Genomic DNA, 24,088 nt, shown 5'->3' on the forward strand with positions numbered 1-24,088 from the left:
CCCACTCACACAGGGCCAATCGCGTGTGAAACTTCCCATGCACCCTCGATTTACACGTACCCCACTCCGATCACGTGTGAAACCTCCCGCGCACCCCAGGACTACACATACCCCACTCGCACAGGGCCAATCGCGTGTGTAACTTCCCGCGCACCCCAGTTATACATGTACCCCACTCGCACAGGGCCAATCGTGTGTGCAACTTCCCGCGAACCCCAGTAATCCACGTACCCCACTTGCACAGGGCCAATCGCGTGTGAAACTTCCCACGTACCCCCAAATTACATGTACCCCGCTCCGATCGCATGTGAGACTTCCTGCGCACCCCAGGAATACACACACCCCCCTCGCACAGGGCCAATCACGTGTGGAACTTCCTGCGCACCCCCGATTTACACGTACACCGCTCCGATCATGTGTGAAACCCCCCGCGCACCCCAGGAATACACGTACCACACTCGCACATAGCCAATCGTGTGGGAAACTTCCCGCGCACCCCGGGAATACACGTACCCCACTCACACAGGGCCAATCACGTGTGAAACTTCCTGCACACCCAGGAATACACATACCCCACTCGCACAGGGCCAATCACGTGTGTAACTTCCCGTGCACCCCAGTAATCCACGTACCCCACTCGCCCAGGGCCAATCGCGTGTAAAACTTCCCACGCACCACCGATTTACACGTACCCCGCTCCGATTGTGTGTGAGACTTCCCGCGCACCCGAGGAATACACATACCCCACTCGCACAGGGCCAATCGCGTGTGGAAGTTCCCGCGCACCCCCGATTTACACGTACCCCGCTCCGATCGCGTGTGAAACCTCCTGCGCACCCCAGGAATACACGTACTCCACTCGCACAGGGCCAATCACGTTTGAAACTTCCCGCGCACCCCAGGAATACATGTACCCCACTCGCACAGGGCCAATCACGTGTGTAACTTTCCACGCACCCCAGTTATACACGTACCCCACTCACACAGAGTCAATCGCGTGTGTAACTTCCTGCGCACCCCAGGAATACACGTACCCCACTCGCACAGGGCCAATCGCGTGTGAAACTTCCCGCGCACCTCCGGAATACATGTACCCCACTCGCACAGGGCCAATCGCGTGTGTAACTTTCCGCGCACCCCAGTTATACACGTACCCCACTCACACAGAGCCAATAGCGTGTGTAACTTCCCGCGCACCCCAGGAATGCACGTACCCCTCTCGCCCAGGGCCAATCGCATGTGGAACTTCCCGCGCACCCCCGATTTACACGTACCCCACTCCGATCGCGTGTGAAACCTCCCGTGCACCCCAGGAATACACGTACCCCACTCGCACAGGGCCTATCACGTGTGAAACTTCCCGCGCACCCCAGGAATACACGTACCCCACTCGCACAGGGCCAATTGCATGTGAAACTTCCCGCGCACCCCAGGAATACACGTACCCCACTCGCGCAGGGCCAATCGCGTGTGAAACTTCCCGCACACCCCAGGAATACACATACCCCACTCGCACAGGGCCAATCGCGTGTGTAACTTCCCCCACACCCCAGTTATACACGTACCCCACTCGCACAGAGCCAATCACATGTGAAACTTCCCGCGCACCCCCGAATTACACGTACCCTGCTCCGATCGCATGTGAGACTTCCCGCGCACCCCAAGAATACACGTACCCCACTCGCACAGGGCCAATCGCATGTGAAACTTCCCACGCACCCCCAAATTTTACGTTCCCCGCTCCAATCGCATGTGAGACTTCCCGCGCACCCCAAGAATACACGTACCCCATTCACACTGGGCCAATCGCATGTGGAACCTCCCGCGCACCCCTGATTTACACGTACACTGCTCCGATCGTGTGTGAAACCTCCCACGCACCCCAGGAATACACGTACCCCACTCGCACAGGGCCTATTGCGTGTGAAACTTCCTGAGCACCCCAGGAATACACGTAACCGACTCGCACAGGCCCAATCGTGTGTGAAACTTCCCACGCACCCCTGGAATACACGTACCCCACTCACACAGGGCCAATCGCGTGTGAAACTTCCCGCGCACCCCAGGAATACACATACTCCACTCGCACAGGGCCAATCGCGTGTGTAACTTCCCCCACACCCCAGTTATACACGTACCCCACTTGCACAGGGCCAATCGCGTGTGGAACTTCCCGCGCACCCCCGATTTACACGTGCCCCGCTGCGATCGCGTGTGAAACCTCCCGCGCACCCCAGGAATACACGTACCCCACTCGCACTGGGCCTATCACGTGTGAAACTTCCCACGCACCCCAGGAATACACGTACCCCTCTTGCACAGGGCCAATTGCGTGTGAAACTTCCCGCGCACCCCAGAAATACACGTACCCCACTCGCGCAGGGCCAATCGCATGTGAAACTTCCCGCACACCGCAGGAATACACGTACCCCACTCGCACAGGGCCAATCGTGTGTGTAGCTTCCCCCAAACCCAAGTTATACAAGTACCCCACTCGCACAGGGCCAATCGCGTGTGCAACTTCCCGCGAACCCCAGTAATCCACGTACCCCACTCGCACAGGACCAATCGCATGTGAACCTTCCTGCACACCCCCGAATTACACGTACCCCGCTCCGATCGCATGTGAGACTTCCCGCGCACCCCAAGAACACACGTACCCCACTTGCACAGGGCCAATCACGTGTGGAACTTCCCGCGCACCCCTGATTTACACGTACACTGCTCCGATCGTTTGTGAAACCTCCTGCGCACCCCAGGAATACACGTACTCCACTCGCACAGGGCCTATTGCGTGTGAAACTTCCTGCGCACCCCAGGAATACACGTAACCCACTCGCACAGGCCCAATCGTGTGTGAAACTTCCCACGCACCCCAGGAATACACGTACCCCACTCACACAGGGCCAATCGCGTGTGTAACTTCCCGTGCACCCCAGTTATACACGTACCCTACTCGCACAGGGCCTATCGCGTGTGTAACTTCCCGTGCACCCCAGTTACACACGTACCCCACTCGCACGGGGCCTATCGCGTGTGTAACTTCCCGCGCACCCCAATTATACACGTAGCCCACTCGCACAGGGCCAATCGCGTGTGAAACTTCCCATGCACCCCCGATTTACACGTACCCCGCTCCGATCGCGTGTGAAACCTCCCGCGCACCCCAGGAATACACGCACCCCACTCGCACAGGGCCAATCGCGTGTGTAACTTCCCGCGCACCCCAGTTATACACGTACCCCACTCGCACAGGGCCAATCGCGTGTGCAACTTCCTGCAAACCCCAGTAATCCACGTACCCCACTCGCACAGGGCCAATCGCGTGTGAAACTTCCCGCGCACCCTCGAATTACACGTACCCCACTCCGATCGCATGTGAGACTTCCCGCGCACCCCAGGAATACACGTACCCCACTCGCAGAGGGCCAATCGCATGTGGAACTTCCCGCACACCCCCGATTTACACGTACACCGCTCTGATCGTTTGTGAAACCTCCCGCACACCCCAGGAATACATGTACCCCACTCGCACAGAGCCTATCGCGTGTGAAACTTCCTGCGCACCCCAGTAATACACGTACCCCACTCACACAGGGCCAATCGCGTGTGAAACTTCCCGCACACCCCAGGAATACACGTACCCCACTCGCACAGGGCCAATCGCGTGTGTAACTTCCCGTGCACCCCAGTTATACACGTACCCCACTCACACAGGGCCTATCGCGTATGTAACTTCCCGCGCACCTCAGTTATACATGTAGCACACTCGCACAGGGCCAATCGCATGTGAAACTTCCCAGGCACCCCTGATTTCCACGTACCCCGCTCCGATCGTGTGTGAAACCTCCTGCGCACCCCAGGAATACACGCACCCCACTCGCACAGGGCCTATCCCGTGTGTATCTTCCCACGCACCCCAGTTAAACACGTAGCCCACTCGCACAGGGCCAATCGCGTGTGAAACTTCCTGCGCACCCCGGAAATACACATTCCCCGCTCTGTGCAGCCCTGTATACTGGTACAAGGTTAGCGCAGCCCTTTGCGCTGGATTGGGGATTTTGATGGCTTTTCCTTGCGCGAGGGGCGTTCTTGGGGGCGTAACTGGCGCTTCTGCAGGGTCGCTGCACCACTGTGCACCACGGCTGGTTTTGGTAGCTAAAATCCATGAATACGCTGTACGCGGAAATGGATTTTAGCGCACGCGGCTGGCGCAGAAAGTCGCATGCGCACACTGTGCTCCAGCCGCGTGCGCCACTTGTGTGCTGAATTCTATGAACTACCCTTTTAATGACTGCAAATAGCTCCTTCGATTGATTGAGTGCCGTTTTAATCTTGAGAGTAAAACATTTCTGTTTGTCTGACTTAATAGACAGATGATTCTGGAGAGCGAGGCAAAGGCCAATTTCTCACAAGGACTATAAGAAGAGCGCCACTTGAGCTCTGCTTGGCGAAGCCCAGTTTAACCACTCTAAGTTCTTCCGTGAACCATCCCTGAGACGGGTGCCATGCAGCTGCATGGTTTTAAAGGGTGCCAATTGATCGGCAGTAGCAAGCAGTGCCTGAGGTAGGGTGGCAAAATCCATAGGCAAGTCACTATGACTTTTAGTCTTCACCGCAGATGCCAGACAGACTTATCAATGCCATGCCATTTCCTCTTAAGAACCGTGCCTCTAGACAGTGTAGTCGGGTAAACTCCAAGGGGTACTGAAAAAGGGATGAGAAAGGTGTCGGACCAAGGGGCAGACACTAAGGGGACTACTAGATCTGGAATACAGATAAAATAAGACCCAAAATCCCCCCAAGAAGATGGATGGGTTCAGTGACATGTTGGCTTAAATCCAGATCCACACGTTGTTTAGCGACTTCACTCTAAGAGCCCAAACCAAGTTTATTTAAATGGAAATCTAATTTTTTTACATTTCAGTGAAAGCACTTGTTTCATTTTTCTAGTTTTGCTTACCCTAGCTTTCACTGTGAAAGCAGTATACCTTTTTAGTTTACTTTGTAAAAATGTCATGCCACATTAAGACAAAGGAGGATAAGCTGCATTTCTCCTTGCAGGAGCAGTATTCCCCTAGGATGGATGATGAGGGGAAAACCTTCTTCGGCTTGTGTGTGCTTATTTGTGGGGCCTGTACCATGCAACTTTTACAATCCCTTGAGTTGTTGGGGCAGGCATTGGCATTCTGTCCTTAGGACAAGGGAAGCCCTTAAGCCAGGGGGAGCTGGACTACTTAGTGGCTGTGCCCGACCTGAGGAAGCACATGGAGCTCCAATACCCTTCCCTCCTATAGGGCATTTTGCAGGAGGGAGGAATGAGGTGGTCATGTTGGAGGGATTGGCCTCACAAGGAGACTCTGCAACTGCAAGAGTGGCAGCAATCTCTGTCTGAGCTGTAGAACATTTTAACTCCTCTGTATGAGACCTTGGGATCTTTTTCTGAACATCTGTGCCCTGTGGACAAATAAAACAGGAACATTAGTTGGTGTCTGCACACTGTGAAAAACTCCCTTGAACTTTAGTCCTGGCTGTGCACTGTGAACAAGCCTGAGAACTTTAGGGGGAAGATGTGCTCTTTGACAGAAACATAGAACTTTGATGGGTAGCTGTTCCCTGTGAGGAGAATCCAGTAATCTTGGTGGTTGGCTGCATAATGGGATAGCATTTGGTAAACTTAGTGGGTTTTTCCTCCCCTCTGAAGGGCTATTTAAGGGAGAACCTGACAGCGTTATTGAGAAGCCTTACTATGTTCAAGAACCCAATATGCTTAGTGGGTAACTGAACCTTGTGGGAGAACCCGAAAAACTTAAGGGGTGGCTGTGCCCTATGGGAAAACCTAAGAAACGTAATGGGTGGCTGCACCTTGTAAGAGATCCTGAGTTACCTTATGGGAGGCAGTACACACAAAACATAAGGGATAATTGCTTCCTTTTTGGAAATAAGAGAGCCTTAGAGGTAGGCTGCACTTTGTGTGAGAGGCAAAAAACATAACTTAAAGTGCCAGGCTGTTATGATACAATGCAAGGATTGCAAAACATAACTCACACAATGGGCAATGGCATGATACATATGATGGTTTATTTATAGTTTATTTATATGATATGATGTGTAAGACAGCAACTAGTTGGGATTCCCATTCACTACTAGACCCATCTGTTTCCGAAAACACACACAATGAAAAAGAAAAACGACACCACTATGTTGACATGTACTGGATAACAAAATAGTTGTCATCATCTGAGCTGGTGTGTTGGTTATGGGTAGACGCTGTTCCATAGTATTCCGCACTGAGATAACTGTTCAATAAATATCACTTGATATACATGCTGCTTTGCACTGCAAGGCTTCTCCTGCAGTGAAAGGCAATATCCCTGGCCACATTAAAAACTCTCAGGAGAGTCTGGCAGTCCTCAATTACTGGGTGTTTGCCAATTGTTTGTAAGGATGCATGTTTGTGCTTGGATAGCAAGTGCAATCGGCTGCATCTAAACATTTTCTGTTGTTGAGATGAGTCCCAAAGCACAGAGAAGCAACATGAAAAAAGTGGAGGACCTTTGACGCGTGCAGAGGGGAGCTGCCCACAATCATATGCACGGAAATCTTATAGGATCTGTCCATTCCAGCATCTCAACAGACCAATGTAGCTGAGAGCGGCACCAGCGTGCAGGACCACCCGTCGACTAAGTATACGGAAGTGGTAGTGCACTCACCCCATGTTACAAAAGAAATACAATCACAAAAAAGAAGTGATCACAGATTTCTGGGAAGCTGAGGATCCACAGGCATGCCTATTCTGCATCACCCGGCCACTGGCTGTACTGCCTGTCTGAGGTATACGCATCATTGGCTGCCGGACAGTTCCATCATTCCTCGGTTTCCCCATTGCCCCCATGTTACCTGTAACCTTTTACTTTCTGCTATGTCACATTTCTATTCACGCACATCCTGGTTGCTTAACAAGAGACACTCTCACCTATCAATGCATTTTAATTTCTAAACATATTTCCTTTGCTATCTTTAAGGGCAAGCACATTCCTGTTGCTGTACACTGCTGCATTTGCTTCTGTGGGAGTCATTTCATGAGTATTACTTTGAGGACTATCCCAGGCCTAACTCAGTCAACCTTGTTGACTGGAGGCCCCTGTTAGCTCTGAACTCTCCCGCTTTGCAAAGTTACTTGCATTCAGCATTTATACTTTTTCTACGCAGCAAAGCTGAAGATATATTTTTAGTAATACATCATGTGGAAATTCCCATATTGATTTTTAGGAATTGTTTAGTGTATTTTAAATCACCCTTCTTCCCTCTTGGGTCTGTTGCATTGGTTCCATTTACAACTGGAAGTTTCAAATGGACATCAGATCATTAAGGGCTGGAGTGTCATGAAGATGGTAAGTATCGAAAAGGTTGCAGAAAGCGTTAGCCACCTTTCTGCTACTTAATACCTATTCTGAAGGTGGCGCATTCTTACGAAGTAGTAATGAATGCGCCACTTTCGAAATATTGGTGCTGGTTGCTAGGAACGCCTGTAAACAGACTTAGCAACCAGAACTTTTGTTAGGTAGCATTTTGTATGTTAATTCTTGTGCCATTGCGCCACTTTCTTAAGTGGCAGAAATTGGCGCAGAAGTACGTTAAGTAATTTGTGTCGTTCCCGTAGGAGTGCCACCAGAAGCACAGTTGTTTGGTTCTGCAGACGGTGACAGGTGGATTCTTCATTCACTGCATTTCTTTATCTTTGCTTGCAGAAGAGTGCATGCTGCCATCCCTGATTCTACTTTTTATTCCCTGTGTCAAGGCATTAAGGCTCAAATGGCTGCTTTTGATAGTCTTCAAACCTGCCTGATGGATTGTGTAGTGATGTGGGGGTATATCCATGACAAGCAAAGCAGAGGGAATTCCACGCACGTGTGAAGTTAATGGGTGCATTATAGTATGATCTCGGCAACACTTTTGTTAAATAACAAATCCCTCGTTATTTAAAGAAAGTGCTGCCGAGATTCTGCAATCTTCCCGTTTTCACTAGAAAAAAGATGGATTACAGCAAAAGCACTGAAATGCTTTACGAAGACGCCCAGGCCCACTTCATAATAGTCGTGGTGCCTTGGCGTCGAGTGCCTAAGAGCGGAGGAGTGCGTAAGAGCAGAGGAGTGCGTAGGAGTGCGTAAGAGCAGGTGAGTGCGTAAGAGCAGGTGAGTGCGTAGAGCGGGTGAGTGCGTAGAAAGAACAAATGCTGGAGTAGATGAATGCTTCGAGTGGACGAGCGCCTAGATCGGATGAATCCCTAGAGCGGACGAGCAATTAGAGCGGACGAGCCCCTAGAGCGGACGAGGGCCTAGAGCGGACGAGTGCCTAGAGCGGACGAGTGTGTAGATCGGATGAATGCGTGAACGATGGGACGGGGGAAGTATGCGGATGGAATGGGTGACATATGTGGATGGAACGGGCGACGTATGAAGATGGAACAAGTGACATGTGGATGGAACGGGTGACATATGTGGATGGAATGGGTGTAGTATGTGATAGGTACCAATGAAATATGTGGAATGTACGGGTGAATTATGTGGATGGAGTGCATAAATCAACTTAGAATACACGGAACGGATTGGAGTACATGGAACAAATTAGAGTGCATGAAAGGAATTCGAGAGCATGGAACGGGTTGGTGTGCGTGAAATGGACTGGAGTGCGTGGAACAGACTGGAGCACGTGGAACGGACTGGAGCGCGTGGGATGGACTGGAGTGCATGAAACGGACTGGAGTGCATGAAGCGGACTGGAGTGCATGGAACGGATTGGAGTGCATGGAACAGATTGTAGCGCATAGAATCACGTGACATACATGGAATGGTTTGGAATGCATGTAACGATTGAAAGAGCATGTAAACCATCATATCACATCACCACGCTTACTCTCTTCTTTACACCACCATTCAACTAGAATACAGAGATACTATGAAACCATTCGGTATAACTGTTCTCATACCAACATCCGCCTCTTACTCCAAATCACTCTAACTAAACACTGCTGGTTACACACCCTCCAGCCAGGCGTTCCACTCAGACCTAAGGCAGCCAGAATCGGTCTGGATAAAACCTGCCAGAACGAACACATACTCTTGATCTCTCAACCACCACACCTAACGCTAAGAAGCAGCTATTACACGAATGCCACACCAGCTACACACATATACGGTGCTCACACGCACCTTTGACTCTCCCTACTCTCGCTATTGACTTGAACATCGGTTCCCGATGGTGTTCCACGCGACCCACTAGATCTGCCAACACCTTCAAACTAGAGATTCCAAGCTTTAAACAATGCACCGTGGGAGGTACTAGCTTTCCTGTCAAAGCTGCTCACTGCTGGAACAAATTACCACTTGACCTCAGAACTGAACAACCGTACCCGAAATTCAGGCACACGATAATCAATTGGCTGTGCGCCAATGACACATAATTTGACTAACACCTAGCTTACTCCCACCTCAGCCACTACCTACCTTTTTGCCTGGACACCCCAAGACATGCCCTGTTCCTGGGCATATGTTTGTATATATTCTTGTATATATTTGCTTTTTTGCCGCTTGTGTTTTATAGGCATATGCTTGTATACATTCTTACATATACTTGCTCTTTTTGCCGTTGTGTTGTATATACTCATGCCAAATACTGTAACAAGCTTAAGTCTTCATGTAATCTGTTGCGCCCGGCTACCCATGGGTTTGGCGCGCATTACCAAATAAATAAACAAACAAACAAACCTACCAGCGCCTTGAGACCATACCAATGGTACATAAGGCGCTATATAAATGCAAAGTAACATAACATAACATAACATATGGCGCAGTGAGACATGCTAATTAACACACACACTGCGCCATCATGAGATCAGGACGCCCAAGCTCCTCCAGTATTCTCAAGTGGGTCTGGGCATCTTCGTAGGGCACGACAGTGCACCGCCTTCATTGCACCTATTTTTTGGTGTAACGGGTGCAATGGAGAAATCTCAGCAGCATTTTTAAAATAAGGACATATTCATTATTTTACAAAACTGCTGCCAGGAACACGGGTGTATTTGAAAACTTCCATATACACCAAAGTAAGCAGCTTCAACGTTGTATCCTGCAACGTTGAAGCTGCTTACTTTGGTGTATATGAAAGTGTTCATATACACCCTGCACTGCAACAAGGCTTCTTGTGGCACGCCTCCACATTACCGGCACCAAAATGGTACCGTAAATGTGCGCCACTTCAGCGCACATTTAAAGGTGGAGGAGTGACACAAGAATACTTGTCTTAAGTGGCAGGTAGCACATGTGGCAGTTGCTAGATTGGTTTCCCACCCATCCCAGCAACCGTCACATGTATTCAGAAAGTGGCACATTCATACCGACTTTGGAAGAATGCGTGAACTTCAGAATAGGTGGAACGGATAAGTACTGAAAAGGCAGTTGACGCTTTTAGCATCCTTTTTGGTACTTAAGACCCAGTTGAGAATCGGGCACTGAGTTTTTGCGAGTTGTGGGTAACACCTCTCATTCTTCTTTCGCACTGAAGGCAGAGGGGTGTCCTCCTTTTACCCCTTAAGATAAGATTTCAAATTCCAAATATCAATACAATCTATGTTACTGATGAAGTTAAACATGGGAGCCACTTTTCCCTAACGATAGGTTTTACCTCATTGGACAAGCCCCGAACTCAAGCATTGGCCATAACAATGCACATACATATTAATTTCACAGTGACAACCCCGAATTTTGGATCCTCGTCACATAAACAGAAATAATGGAAAGTCCATCTGCACAATCAGGACTGTGGAGAGAATATTGCACAGGAGGCAACGTTTTTAGGTTTTGTGGTAGACAGATTCCTCTCTTGGACTAACCACATACATTCATTTATGATGGCCACTATCTGTACGAATCGTCCCTTCTTTGTAAACTAAAACAAGAGCCTACCACAAAGCCTATTATGTTCAGTCATTCAAGAGCTCAATCAAGACCTGATTATGCAAACAGCAATCACGAACCTCTCCAAGCCCATTCTCACTCTTGTGAGAACGACCTATGTCCCGAACTGGTAATCAAATACTCATTGTATTTTTATAACCAATATATGCTCTGGGACTCGCAGTGTAAATTATGAGAGATCACATTCCACACCATTATGCATCATTCAGACATCACTTTCCTGCTTCTAAACTAACGAATATGGTGCAGACGTATCTCGTGGGAGTTGCAAGGGAATGGAATTTCACTGTCTGTGAACCATGCAAGACCCCATCCTCTTAACATTAAATATTGTCTATTTACAACATAGCCATGTTTACTCACCTCCACAGTTCATAGTTGGTGGACCTGTTGCCTTGCCTGTCACATTTGCCAGCACCCTCTCGTCTTCTCTCACTAGTTGATTTGTTGTGATTCCTAGTTATGCTACTAAAGATGAAATGTGTAGGAATGGGTGTACATTCTGCACTATTAAACTTCATTCCGATGGCCCTCACTGGGCGTAATGTGGCATTCTATCTATATTGTTTTTAATATTAGAATGATTATGTGTGGTGTTTGAGTGATAAGGTGGGCGGCGGCCACCTATCCTTTGCGTCAATGTTTTTATAGTAGAAAGTCATTTGGATTAGAATTATGAGCAAATGTATATCATGCCCTGTACCTCTTTAACATTGAACATTTTTGAGGGTCAGTCCATCTCTTTCTTTTATTGTAAATGTTTGCCGTAGTTGGTTAGCACAGTGAATGAAGTCCAGAATGGGAAAAAGCATGAACGTTAAACACTTACTGGGGGTTGAGGGGGTAGAGGGGGCTTTGCATATGCCCTCAAATCTGATCAATTTTTACATTAGCTCTCCTGGACCCCAAGCAGATGTGAATGTCATCTTTGCTGTGCCCCTAGTGACGGATTAAGGCCCTAGATGGAGAGACATCACTAACAGGAGGAACTAGAAAGTGACATGCTGGGTGAATCTAATACTTCTGGTCTTGCTTTTGTATCTCAGTTTCTCAAACACCTAGAACTGGCAGCACACAAAGCACGTTACTGTGTTTGCACCTTGAAAACTACCCAGAGACAACCGGACACCATTCATGCCAGAATTCCCTAGATTTCTGCGTTGAAGAAAAAAGCTAATCTAAAATGGTTTGTGGTATCTGATATCATACATTCCTGAATGCCCACTGAGGTTCCATCAGGGAGGGCGATTGAATGAGTGTTGCAGAAAGGTGGTTTGTGATAGGGCCTATTTCCTTGGAGATGTAACTCTCCCTTGTTAAATAAATTTACGTTTAACCTACCTGCCCATTCCTGCCTTGTCAATGCAACCAGCGATGAGTGGCAGTGAGGGCACCATCATATAGCAGATGGAAGACCGGTGAACCATCACTCGTGGTCCTGCTGACCAAAGAGGAGTTTTGCAGGAGCACCAGCACACATTGTGGGAGCCTGCCACCCCCATAATAAGGGAGTGAAGGTCAAAGGCTCTCCTGAGGGAGAGAAAATTGGGGAGCAGGAGAGCAATGCACAAGGCCTAACATGCCCATTCAAAGGAAACATAATGCCCAGGCATCCTCAGAGGCATAGCCAGGGTTGTCTAACAAGTGGGTCCTGAAGCTAAAGCAGTTGGGTCCAACACAGTGACATTAGCATCTGTAAATGCCCACACAGTGCTGCTGAGTGGGCATTTAAAGATTTTGGGTGTGCTTGCCTACTCAGGCCCACCCTGTCTACGTCTAAATAGTTCAGGCAAACAGCTGATATCACAGCAGGAAGGAAACACCAGAGCACTGTTGCTCACACACTTACACAAATTATAAAAACTGGACAAATGAACATAGGCAAATAGATATTTCATAGAAGGAACTTGGGGCAAACAATGATCATAGATAATCAGTGACCAGGGAAGACTGGCACTATTTGGCAGTATACTAAGTGATACCTCCACCAGCAAATGCAAGGACACAACCTGCACTGGGTGTGAAGATCCAACAAATACAGAGGAAATGCAAAGTGTTTCCTCCCAACCGTATTTCTGCCTTGGACAGGGGAACTCTCTGTAAATGGAAGAGGTTGAAGAAAGCATTTCAGCGCTTCACCCATACAGAATGTAGGGCAAGCTATGAAGTGGAAAGGAAAAACATGACCTCTCTTGCATTGTTTTTATAGTCCTGTGCAAGAGAAATACAAAGACACATTGCGAGAAGAGGAATCCCAAGATCTCAATGTATAAAAGCCTAAACAAATTGGATAATCACTACAAGAAGCAAATGGGCATGATCCTGGAGTGGTAACACTCTGTGAGAAAGTGTCCAAAATAAGGGGATTTGGGGCAACAGTACACAGTGGCATACACAGTACTGGATTGGACATGCACAAATCAAATGGATTGACTTTTTAGACACCAGTTCATGTTTTAATGCAGGGAAGGGAAAGCACAAGATAAGCTATGGTTCAAAGAGGAACCCTTCCTCTATGAGGTGTTGTACCTAGCAAAGAAAGTAGTCTGCACAAACCACTATGTGGAACTCCCGGAAAGGAAATTCCAACAGGGATGAACAATGGAAACCAAGATACAACAAATAGGCAGAATGGCAACCAGGCTACACAAGGGATCCAAATCATAACCACTTCACAGGCCTAGGAGCACAAAAGGGTAGCCAAATAAGAGCACATGAACTAGGTGTGGTTTGATTGGGACAAACGTTACAACCAACAAAAACAATGGCGATGATTTCAATGCAATAACATCTATCATTTGTCAAGAAGCTGAAACTGCTCGGCCAGCCACAAGGCCTGTAGAAAGTGCAAATAAAGTAGCCAAGTGCTGCAAATCTGTCACGATGAATTACATTGACGAGTATTGTGGATATCTATAAGATGCAGCATGATCAGTGGACAACCTAGAGGAAGAGTTAGAGGACCTAAATGTACATTATAGAGCGACAGGAATGGATTGAGATGATGATCCACTCAGGAGCCAAGAGCACTCTACTTAGCACAAGAATATGTGAGGCAATATTCAATCATCGGCCATAACAGAGAATGGACATCAATGCAGTGACATATGGCAGAACATGCATTGAACTATCAGGATGATTTCATGTTGAACTAGAATTCAACACAAAACACAAGGGACTGTTTTGGGATTGCCAACTGTGAGTTGCCCAATATCGTCGTCACACAGGAAAAACACACAGCTTGTCGAGTGAAAACAGTTTAGGAAGAGCCAGTGTCTCTGGCTGGGCTTTCAAACTCATACAGGATGCACTGTGGCATGCTAAAAGGCACATGTAAAACCACCTCGGTCTAGACATGTGTCTGCTGCCTTGCAGATGAAAGACATTGTATTCTTTAATAGGTTTTCTCTGTATTGGCTGGTGCAGGTTTTTCTAAAAACAAAGAAGACAGCGTTCTTCAATAGGTTCCTCTCGTGAGGTTTCCTTATGGTATGGGACCCCTGGTATGTTATCATAGGGATCCTCTATCGGAACACGCTGAGACTGTGCAAACAGTTTTTGGCACTAGGTCAGGTTGTTCTACAGCCGACCGGTTTCTGTGGTGTTATGTTGGTAGGCCACATTCCTCAGGGCTAAAATAAGGGCACTACCGTGTGCGCCTTCTAGGTTGAACAAGCAGCGTTGTCTGCAGTGGTTCTACTCCTCTACCCTCTCGAGTGGTGTGGCGGCTCTATACACTGGGGGCGAGGCGGCCTGAGACCTTCTGCAAGAATCCTCGCGCGCGGACCGCCAGACTGCACTGATTCTTGCAGAAGGCCTCAGGCCGCCTTACCCCCAGTGTATAGAGCCAAAAACTATTTGCATAGAACCTATTGAAGAACGCTGTCTTCTTTGTTATTAGAAAAATCTGCACCTGCCAATACAGAGAAAACCTATTAAAGAATACAATGTCTTTCATCTGCAAGGCAGCAGACACATGTCTAGACCGAGGTGGTCTTACATATGCCTTTTAGCACGTCACAGTGCATCCTATACGAGTTTGAAAGCCCAGCCAGAGACGCTGGCTCTTCCTAACCTGTTTTCACTCAACAAGCTATGTGTTTTTCCTGTGGAACTAGAATTCAAAGCAAGTATAAAAAAAGGACAAATACATGTATTGAGGAGAGGAACCACACCCTTCTGAAGTTGGGCGCACCAAAAAGAGCTGGAGTTAAAATTGAATTTGAATGAGAATCTGCTGCATTGACATGGAAGGTATGAGTCCAACAAACAACCCCAAAAGCGACATATTCAATGCAAGTGTCAGCTGCCAAAAGGGGCTTACTCACTGCATTATACTGTGAACAGGAGCTAAGCTGTTCGTACATAAACTACACTGATCACAAAAAGGAGTAATATTGAAATGTAATCGGGCATGCAATAAAGAATTTAAAGCACTTAAAGCTGCACTGGCACAAACACCCTCTTCGAAAAGCTACAGAGTAGATGAACAATGATTATCACACACACAAGTAATGCCAGTCTGGGAGCTGTCCTACTCCAACTTGAGGATGACAAAGAGTATGCCAGTGCATTTGCATCCAGGCTTTTGAAAGGTACAGAACAGTAATATGGAAGCCTTGAGAAACACATGTTAGCCCGTAGATGGGCTCTGGAGAAATTCAAACATGTATTTAGGATGTGCAAGTTGAAACATGGACAGACCTCAAACCTTTAAAAGAAATTCTGATGACAAAAAGCTTTTACAGGGTACATGCGAGAATAAGAAAATAGCTTACCATGTTTCAAAAACACACATTCAAGTTGGTTAACGTCCAAGCCATCAAGATCTGGATAGCGGACTGCCTGTCACACCTGATGAAAACAGTGATGATACCAGAGTGAATGTGAATGATAAAGTACTGACTGATACGAGCAAAACAATTGTGCAGACTGCATGGGACCAAGCTATGAAAGAAGACACAATATTATCCAAAGCCATAGAGAAATTGAAGGAAGGTTCCTTGACAAACCTGAGTGCCAACTAGGGATCAACTTTATGTAGAAGTAAAGCTCCTGAAGGGAGATTACAGAACTATTCTGCATGTTGATGTGCAGAACCACATTGTAAGGGCTAATACAACTGAAACACTGCATTTGAAGTGTATATTGGTGGGTGGGCTGTGATGCACAGCTCAAGAGAGATTTTAGGGAAAATATCCTTTGTGAACAAAGTGAGCAGAAATGTATAAACCACAGCTGTTTCATGACACACTCTTGAGTTCCCAGTTTTTCCTGGAAAAGAGTGGCATGGCCCTTGCATTCTAGTGTACATGTAGATTTTCAGACTTGGTGGGCAGACATCACCATCTCTAGGGACATTCACACAAGAAGGATGATAGTATTCCAAGATGAACTATTCAAGGGGGAGATTTTTTGCCACATTTTGTTAACAGATAATGGAGTGCAGTTCAAGTCAAGGGAAATTAAGAGACATCTGGGTGAGAATGGCATTGAACAGAGCACAAGCAGGATATATCACCCCGGGAAAATGGCATAGGGGAAAGCTTCAAAAACGTAATAAAGGACACATTCCATAGGGCCTGGTCAGACCACTGGGAATGGAAGAGGACAGTGATGAAGTGGTGGTTGTTCACATTGTTACATTGCACATTACCATGGGCATATCTCCATTTCGTTGCATACAGTACAGAAAGCCCAGTACAAAACTGCGTCCATCATTTAATCAAAGATCCAGAGATGGTAAAAAACAGAATCAGCACTAAGCAAGCCAACAGCGAAACCACATATGATAGTAGGAGTATTTCCATCTCCAGACACACAATTTTGTAAAGTTACTTTTGGTTGCATGAGCATAGAATGTGTTTTGGCACAGTTAATTGCATTTTATTGCAGGTGAATTTAGGAGATTTCCTCTGATTGCAGTTGTTTGGAATTAGATCTTGATATTTATTACAAGCTGAAGGGGATGACTATCCAGGAAGTCAATAGAGGATAAAGTTAATTGGCTGAATACAGCATTATTGCTGTTGAGTGGTGTGCAAAAACATATGGTTTTACAAAAGCATGACATTTTCATGCTAGTGTAAAACTGGTGGATACCTATGGACTCAAACTTTTTTCAATTTTTCTAAAAGCATTTGGATTCCAGACGACTGCCTTGTAAATGCCGCCAGCATGCTTTAATTGTACACACTGTAGTAGAAAAAAGGTGTAAGGGCGATTTTGCCTGTTTTAACTTTTCTTTTTTCCAATTACATCTGTGAAATGGTGAAATGAGGAGAATTGCACAGTGCAGAACAATTTGCATGGAAGTGTACATTATTTAAAATAAGCCCTGATACCGGCAAATGGAACGCACCATATATCGATCCACTCAAAGATGTAACATCAACAAGATATTGATAAAATAGTTACCATCTGACAACTTTGATCCCAGATATAGCACTGAAATACCCCTACTAGACCTCAACCTTAAATTAGACAACATCTGTCATTAGGGTAACCTGGCCATGCTACTCCTGCTCGACCTCTCCTCAGCATTTGACCTAGTGGACCATGATCTGCTCCACCAACACCTTAGTGCTAACTTCTAATTCTCAACAAAAGCCACCACCTGGATGAAATCCTTCCTCAGTGAATGTACCTCTAGGATCGCCATTGGGGACTCTTCAGCTTATCCCATTGCAGTCCCCATTGGAGTCCCCCAAGGCTCCTGTCTCTCTCTGACCCTCTAGAACACGTACACTAAGCCATTATTCTGCCTGCTTGACTCCCTTGGTATCAGTTGTACCAATTTCGCTGACAATACCCACATCCTCATCTTTATCTCAGGCAACCACTCTGAAGATATGGTTACAATAAATAGGGTCTATAGCATCATCCAATATTGGATGGCCACCCATAAACTTTGCCTCAATGATGACAAAACAGAGTCGCTAATTATGGGCTCTCCTTTCTGCCTCAAATGTCTATGTTCTGCATTCTCTTACTTTCTTATTGATGGTGCCACTATACCAGTCTCAAAACATGTCAAAACACATGCAATCCATCTAGACACTGAGCTCTCCATGAACAAACATATCAATGCCCTGGCCTCATTCACAGCCGACACCACCAAACTCATCTCACTGAGCAGAAAATTACTCTCTCCAGATAACTGCCTCTGGCATATTAACAGGAAACTGGATTACTGCAACGCTCAACTCATGTGCACCTCCTCGAAAAACCTTGTCCAACTCCAACTCCTTCGAAACACAGCCCTCTGTGCTGCCCTTGGCCAACGATGGACATATTACATTTCTGCTACAAGATGCAACGTTCACTGGCTCCCCATCAAAGTCTGCATTGAATTCAAGACGTTGAATACCACACCCAGGTGCATTTACAAAAAGGCGCCATTGTTCCTTAACAACAGCATCTCCTGAAACTTCATGTACACCCACTACAGTGCTCCATCCGCCTCACCCTATCCATTGGCAGATACAACAGCAAAAGAGCAAGGGGTGTAAGCTTCTGTGTCACAGTGCCCTCACTGTAGAATTCCCTTCCACCCAACATCAGAAATGAATGTTCCTACATGACCTTTAGAAAAAACGTGTTAAACCTTGCTGTTTAGCAAATATGACTAATTGTTCTTTGCTACTGTTTCTTAACTCCCTCCGACCTGTTTATGTATCCTCTGTACCAACGCTGTGATACATCCGGGACTGGGAGTTACATAAATGTAAAAAATAAATAAAAAAATAAAAATGGTAAAAACATTGCCCATCCCTACGTGCAACACACCAAAATAGAGCAGCTTCAATACCATAACCCAAGAACAACTATCTTACATACCCGCCGTCATCAGGGCCAATTCCTTTAATGATGTGATGATAGCCGGTCCCTTCTCAATTATGAACACTACCCCTGGAAAATAGTTGACATTATTTCTCACACTTTCTCAATTAAGGCAGTTTTTGTGAAGCCAAAGCCCCCTCCTAGTGAAAAGTTCCACACTCCACCCAGAAGCCCTAACCAACTATTGCCTCACCATAAAACTACCATGCATGGGGAAACTTGGAGAAAAACATGGTTTTCATCAACTCTTGCTATAGGACTGACAGACTTCATTCTATCCCAGATCAGCGATGGGACAGCCACCACACAGGGTGTGACAGTGCCCTCGACATTTTGCATAATGGTAACTAATGAATCCTTATTCTGCTTGTCCTGTCACTTTATGCATGAATTTGTCCTCTAGTCCACATTTTCCTTCATGTGTCTGGCAAAAAGGGGGACAGAGCAGAATATTTGTTTTCACCTCCCACATCCACTCTTACTGGAATGTATGCCAACATGACATCCCCCAGCAAAAATCAGGCAGATTCCATAGGGATGCATTGCAAATAGTGCATGCCAATGTTAACTTCCATTCTGCGTTTATGAAGTGCAAAGACACACACGGATTATGTCTGCATTTACACCTTTGTTTTGCACTTCAAAGTGCAAATGATACAAATTGCACACAGAGCAACTGGTTACAAGTAAGTTCAAGCATAGTTGGTCCCCTCCATACAATTTATGGGGATTTAAAAATTAGCCCCGCATTTATCAACGGCATGGACCTGGAGTGGTTCACCTCCAACCACACTAACAAACACCAGCTCATTTAGAGGAGCACCTGCAAACCCCAATGCTGTCTTGTAATCTTTGCAGTCCCTCAAGGATCCATCCTCTCCCCCATGATGTTCCACCTTTATATGGAGACATTGAGGTACCTGCTCCGAAATCCTGAAATCAGTATACACCAATATACACATTGCATGCAGTTCTACCTGAGAGACCGACTGTGACAATGACAATGGCATCCTAGGACTGGGGGGACCTGGAGACTGGGTGCCACCATTACCACCATGATGCAGGCCTCAGAGGAGGTACACAGAGAATTGCCCCAAGAGTCCCAGTCCATCACAACCAGCATCTGGGTAAAACCTGATATCAGGACCCATAGAACCTAAGAGTCTGGCCAACATAACACCTTAAATCACACTAGGAACTAGAAGTGCTGAGCAATTCGCATTCTAAGGGGATGGACTACTCTGTTGAAGCTCACATTTGTGACTTTCGTTCCTATGTATGTGTACATGTTCTCCCACTGAACTGCCCTCTATGCGCTCCGAAACACTGAGGCTTTTGGGCTGATGTGTGGGAAAGTGGGCTGAATGCAGATTATCTTTGCTTAAAGCAAGTCCTGAAATGTGTACCATATGTCTCTTAGGGATGTGCTAAAGTGATCTCACAGGCAGATGCAGTTAGCATTGTGGGGCAGGTTGCGGTACACTGCTGCCATGGTCCCCTCAGCCCCATAACCCATCCCCCAACATGGGACTTTTTGCTGCATGCCCTCTCTTTATCCAAAGCCCCACTTCTGATAGTGATTCATTTTAAGTGACATGCTTGGGGTTTCAGACAGGAAGTCATGGGGTCCTTTGAAGCTGTCCAAAATTAAACCTAGTAGGCAACCAGGCCAGTCCTTTGTCGCCATCTTCAAAATGTAATGTTGGATAATGTTCTTCCTTGGGTTGATTAATTGGAATCTGTTGACGATCCTTATACATCCATCTCAAGAAGACTGGGGAATTTGTTCCCAGGGTTATGTATTATAGAAGTTGAGGTATAATGGACATTTCCAATGGCACCCCATTTGCTTCCACTTGTACTTTGACAAGTGCTCTTGGATAAACCTCCATGTTCCCTCAGGAATCTTGCACTATTTACTCAAACCTGTTTTTGGGAAACAGTGATAGAGTATGTTTTGGAAACGTATGGACCACCCACAATAACAGTAGGAGATCCACCCCAATGACAGTCTGCTGATGAGTCAAGCAGCACTGTCAGGACTTGCCCATTCACTCTAACTGGGATATAAAACTATTTTCTTCCTGTTAGTTGGGTGAGCATTTTGGTCGGTTCAAGGTGAATATATTCTTGGGGGAAAAATGTCACATACGTTTTGGAAATGAGTGAAAGTCAGGAGTTGTAGCCATAGAGATCAGGAGAGTGCATGGTGATGTGGCCAAGAAGCTAGAGGCAGACATTATTTGGTGGACAAGGAGTAGGAGGATATGGTCTGTAAGAGTCGCAGAGATGAATGAGGGAGCAAGGACTTATCATGGAGAGGGGGAAAGAACAACACAGTTGAAGAAGTGGAGAAGATTAAAACAAGATTCAAGGTGGAGGTGATGCCACAGCTAAGAAGGTGGAAGAGTTTGTAGAGAACATAAAGAATGAGGTGACAAAAACCTAAAGCTGAGGAAAGGAGGCACATCCGTGGTAACAACAATGAGGGTTGGAGCTAGGCTGAGAAGTGTAAAGCCAAGAAAGTAGGAATCAAGGAGCAGCGATAACCTCACATCATGCTGAGGGTGCAGAGAGACTGGTGCAGAGGGATAGGGGAAGAGTAGAAAAAAGAAGGGGAGATAGCTCACGAGGGAAGGTTGTCCAGGTCAAGGGGCAAGACAATAATAGGGTGGCTGAGACTCAAGTGCTGAGGAAAACTGCCTGGGTTTGTAACTAGCCCCATCATGGGTATGTCGGATAATCCCAGGTCCTACTGTGATCTTGGCTAGGAACCAAAGTAGTCTGATGTCTTGACTAAGTACAGCTGACTTAGACCACCTGGTCTCGTGGTACCAGTTCCACATCAAGAGACGAACAGCGACACCTTCTATGAAAGTTAAGTATGCAGTCACCAGAGACTTAACACACCAAAGAAAGGGACTGAATGTTTAACTGGAGAGAGGAAAGACCATATGGTCTATGGGCCTGTGGACAGCCTTATTTGCATATGTTACTTTGACTTTCAAACTAAATTTTTCCATTTCTACCTAATCCTTAATCATTTGGTATTTAATAAAGACCACTGAACCTTGAGAACTGGATTTCGAGTTGTCTGTTGAGTCATCTCCAGTGACATTCCTCAACACAATATGTTTGTGGAGAGTGTGTTGATACAGCACACATGTCTAAAGATAGAGACATTCTGTGAGGCAAGTGACAAAAGCAACATGATCTATTCTGGAGGTCATGTTCACCAGTATACTATGTTAGCAAATTCATCACAGGTACACTATCTGCTGTTTGGCTAGTAGCTAAAGGTAGTGAACGTCCTATAAGTGTGACACATAGAAATGCTGTATTGATATGATATGATATGACATTTATAACGCACCTATACACAAGTGTTTAGTGTAGTGTAGAAACTCTGGTCATAACAATACTGTGGTTTGTATTTTTTATCTCAGTGTCTGATCTTACATCATTTCTCCACTTCTATGTCTTTAAACGGCTTTGTTATTACAAAACGGAAGTCCAAATATTAGTAAAGCCTGTCTGTATGCTTTGATCAAGCACTCATTATGACGGTAATCCAGCCATTATTTTTGATTTCCGCAGTTTTGCAGTTGAACTCTGAATCCAGTTCAAGATGGCCGTTCTGGCTTTGAAAGTACTGCACATTTTGAGCACTGGATACATGTATGTGGAATCACTTTGCAAAGAAATGACAATTATCCAGCAATGTTTCAAGATCTGACGCAAAGATGTGAATTGCCTGTAGCTAGAAATCAGAGTATCTGAGAGTGCAGTATTTATGAACCCATTGTATTAGGCTTGCATGTACGTGTGCCTTAGGAAATGCTTAACTGTTTTGAACGATCTCCATCACAAACCTTGACACCAGTATTTTTCCGACGATAATTTCCACAAGCACTTATTATCTATTTACCATAGAATTGATAATACATTGGCCAGTCCCACAGTGAAGCACTTGCCCGGACTGAAGCTAAAATAGTAAATGAACTCCATAATGGAATACGTGGGAGTTCTTCTTGCTAAGTTCCAAATTGTGCACATGACTGTATTGGGATTAAGCATGGGTTGGACAGTTCTTGCAAACTCCACCCCTAGAATTTCCAGTGTTTTGACCAGTATATTCTTCAAAGGATATTCCATTGTTTTCGATATGACGTTCTACTTGGCACTACATTGTGAAAAGATAATTTGGAAGTTTGATGGCTGTTGTTTGAATGGGCAGTACCATTTCAAGTTTATTAAGGAAGTGCATTGTTGCTAGGATAGTGTAGGTTGTAGGAGTCTTAAATCAATGACTGGGCCTAGTTAGAGTTAGGGGATTAGGTTCAATCTTTTGCCCTGTTGTGGGGCACCTGATCTGTGGCTGGGTATGAATTGGGAGTGGAGAGGCACAACCCCCTACATGTTCATTTTGTAGGCATAGGGAAAGTTGAAAGCACTGAAAACACCACATGCATATAAGTACCGAGAAAACTATGCACATTTAGTAGGTGAAGGAGAAGGTCAACGCAGGTAGACACCTAGTGCATCTATTCGGCATGTGACAAGGCCAAACTACTGAGAACCCTACGTGTGTTTAGCAGATGGATGTGAAGGCCAAAGCCAGTGCTACTAACCTGGCATTCATTTAGTAGATGGAGGACAAGTCCGAAGCACTGTGTACTTCACATACATTTAGAGGGTAGAAAAGAATGTCAAAGTAGCCACATCTCCATGTGCATTTAGTAGACAGAGAAGACAAAAGCCCTGAGAAAGATATGTGCAACAGTAATGAAGAAGAAAGCCAAAACAGGGAGAAACCAACATGTATTTATTGGGCATATGATAATGGCAAACTATTAAGAACACTGTAAAGACTGGAGGGGTGTATCTGTACTTCTGCCCACTGTATGTTTGGGGCAGAGGCACAGAGCACCTCCGCCAAGGCTCTCAATTGGTAAACCTGGTGAGCAACCAAGGCTTAGACTCTCAGGAGGTGATGCAGGCTGGTTCTTAAGTACAGTGAATCCCCAATCCCTCACAAAGGAAGGTCCAAACAATAAGTCAGGTGCTACCACAGACCTTTTATATAAAATAAGGTTCAAGTAAATATATGCTTATAATAACACACTTTGTACTTTAGGCTACCCTATCTTATTTCTGGTAGATATTGTAAGAGGATTCAATTCAACACTACAGCTAAGTCAACGCCTAGTCTATAATACTGAATGAAAACCCTTATTGATATATCTTTAGGTCCAGTTCATGCGTTCTGG

The sequence above is a fragment of the Ambystoma mexicanum genome, chromosome 9 (genome assembly GCF_040938575.1).
Source record: "Ambystoma mexicanum isolate Mex_15411 chromosome 9, UKY_AmexF1_1, whole genome shotgun sequence".
Taxonomy (NCBI): domain Eukaryota; kingdom Metazoa; phylum Chordata; class Amphibia; order Caudata; family Ambystomatidae; genus Ambystoma; species Ambystoma mexicanum.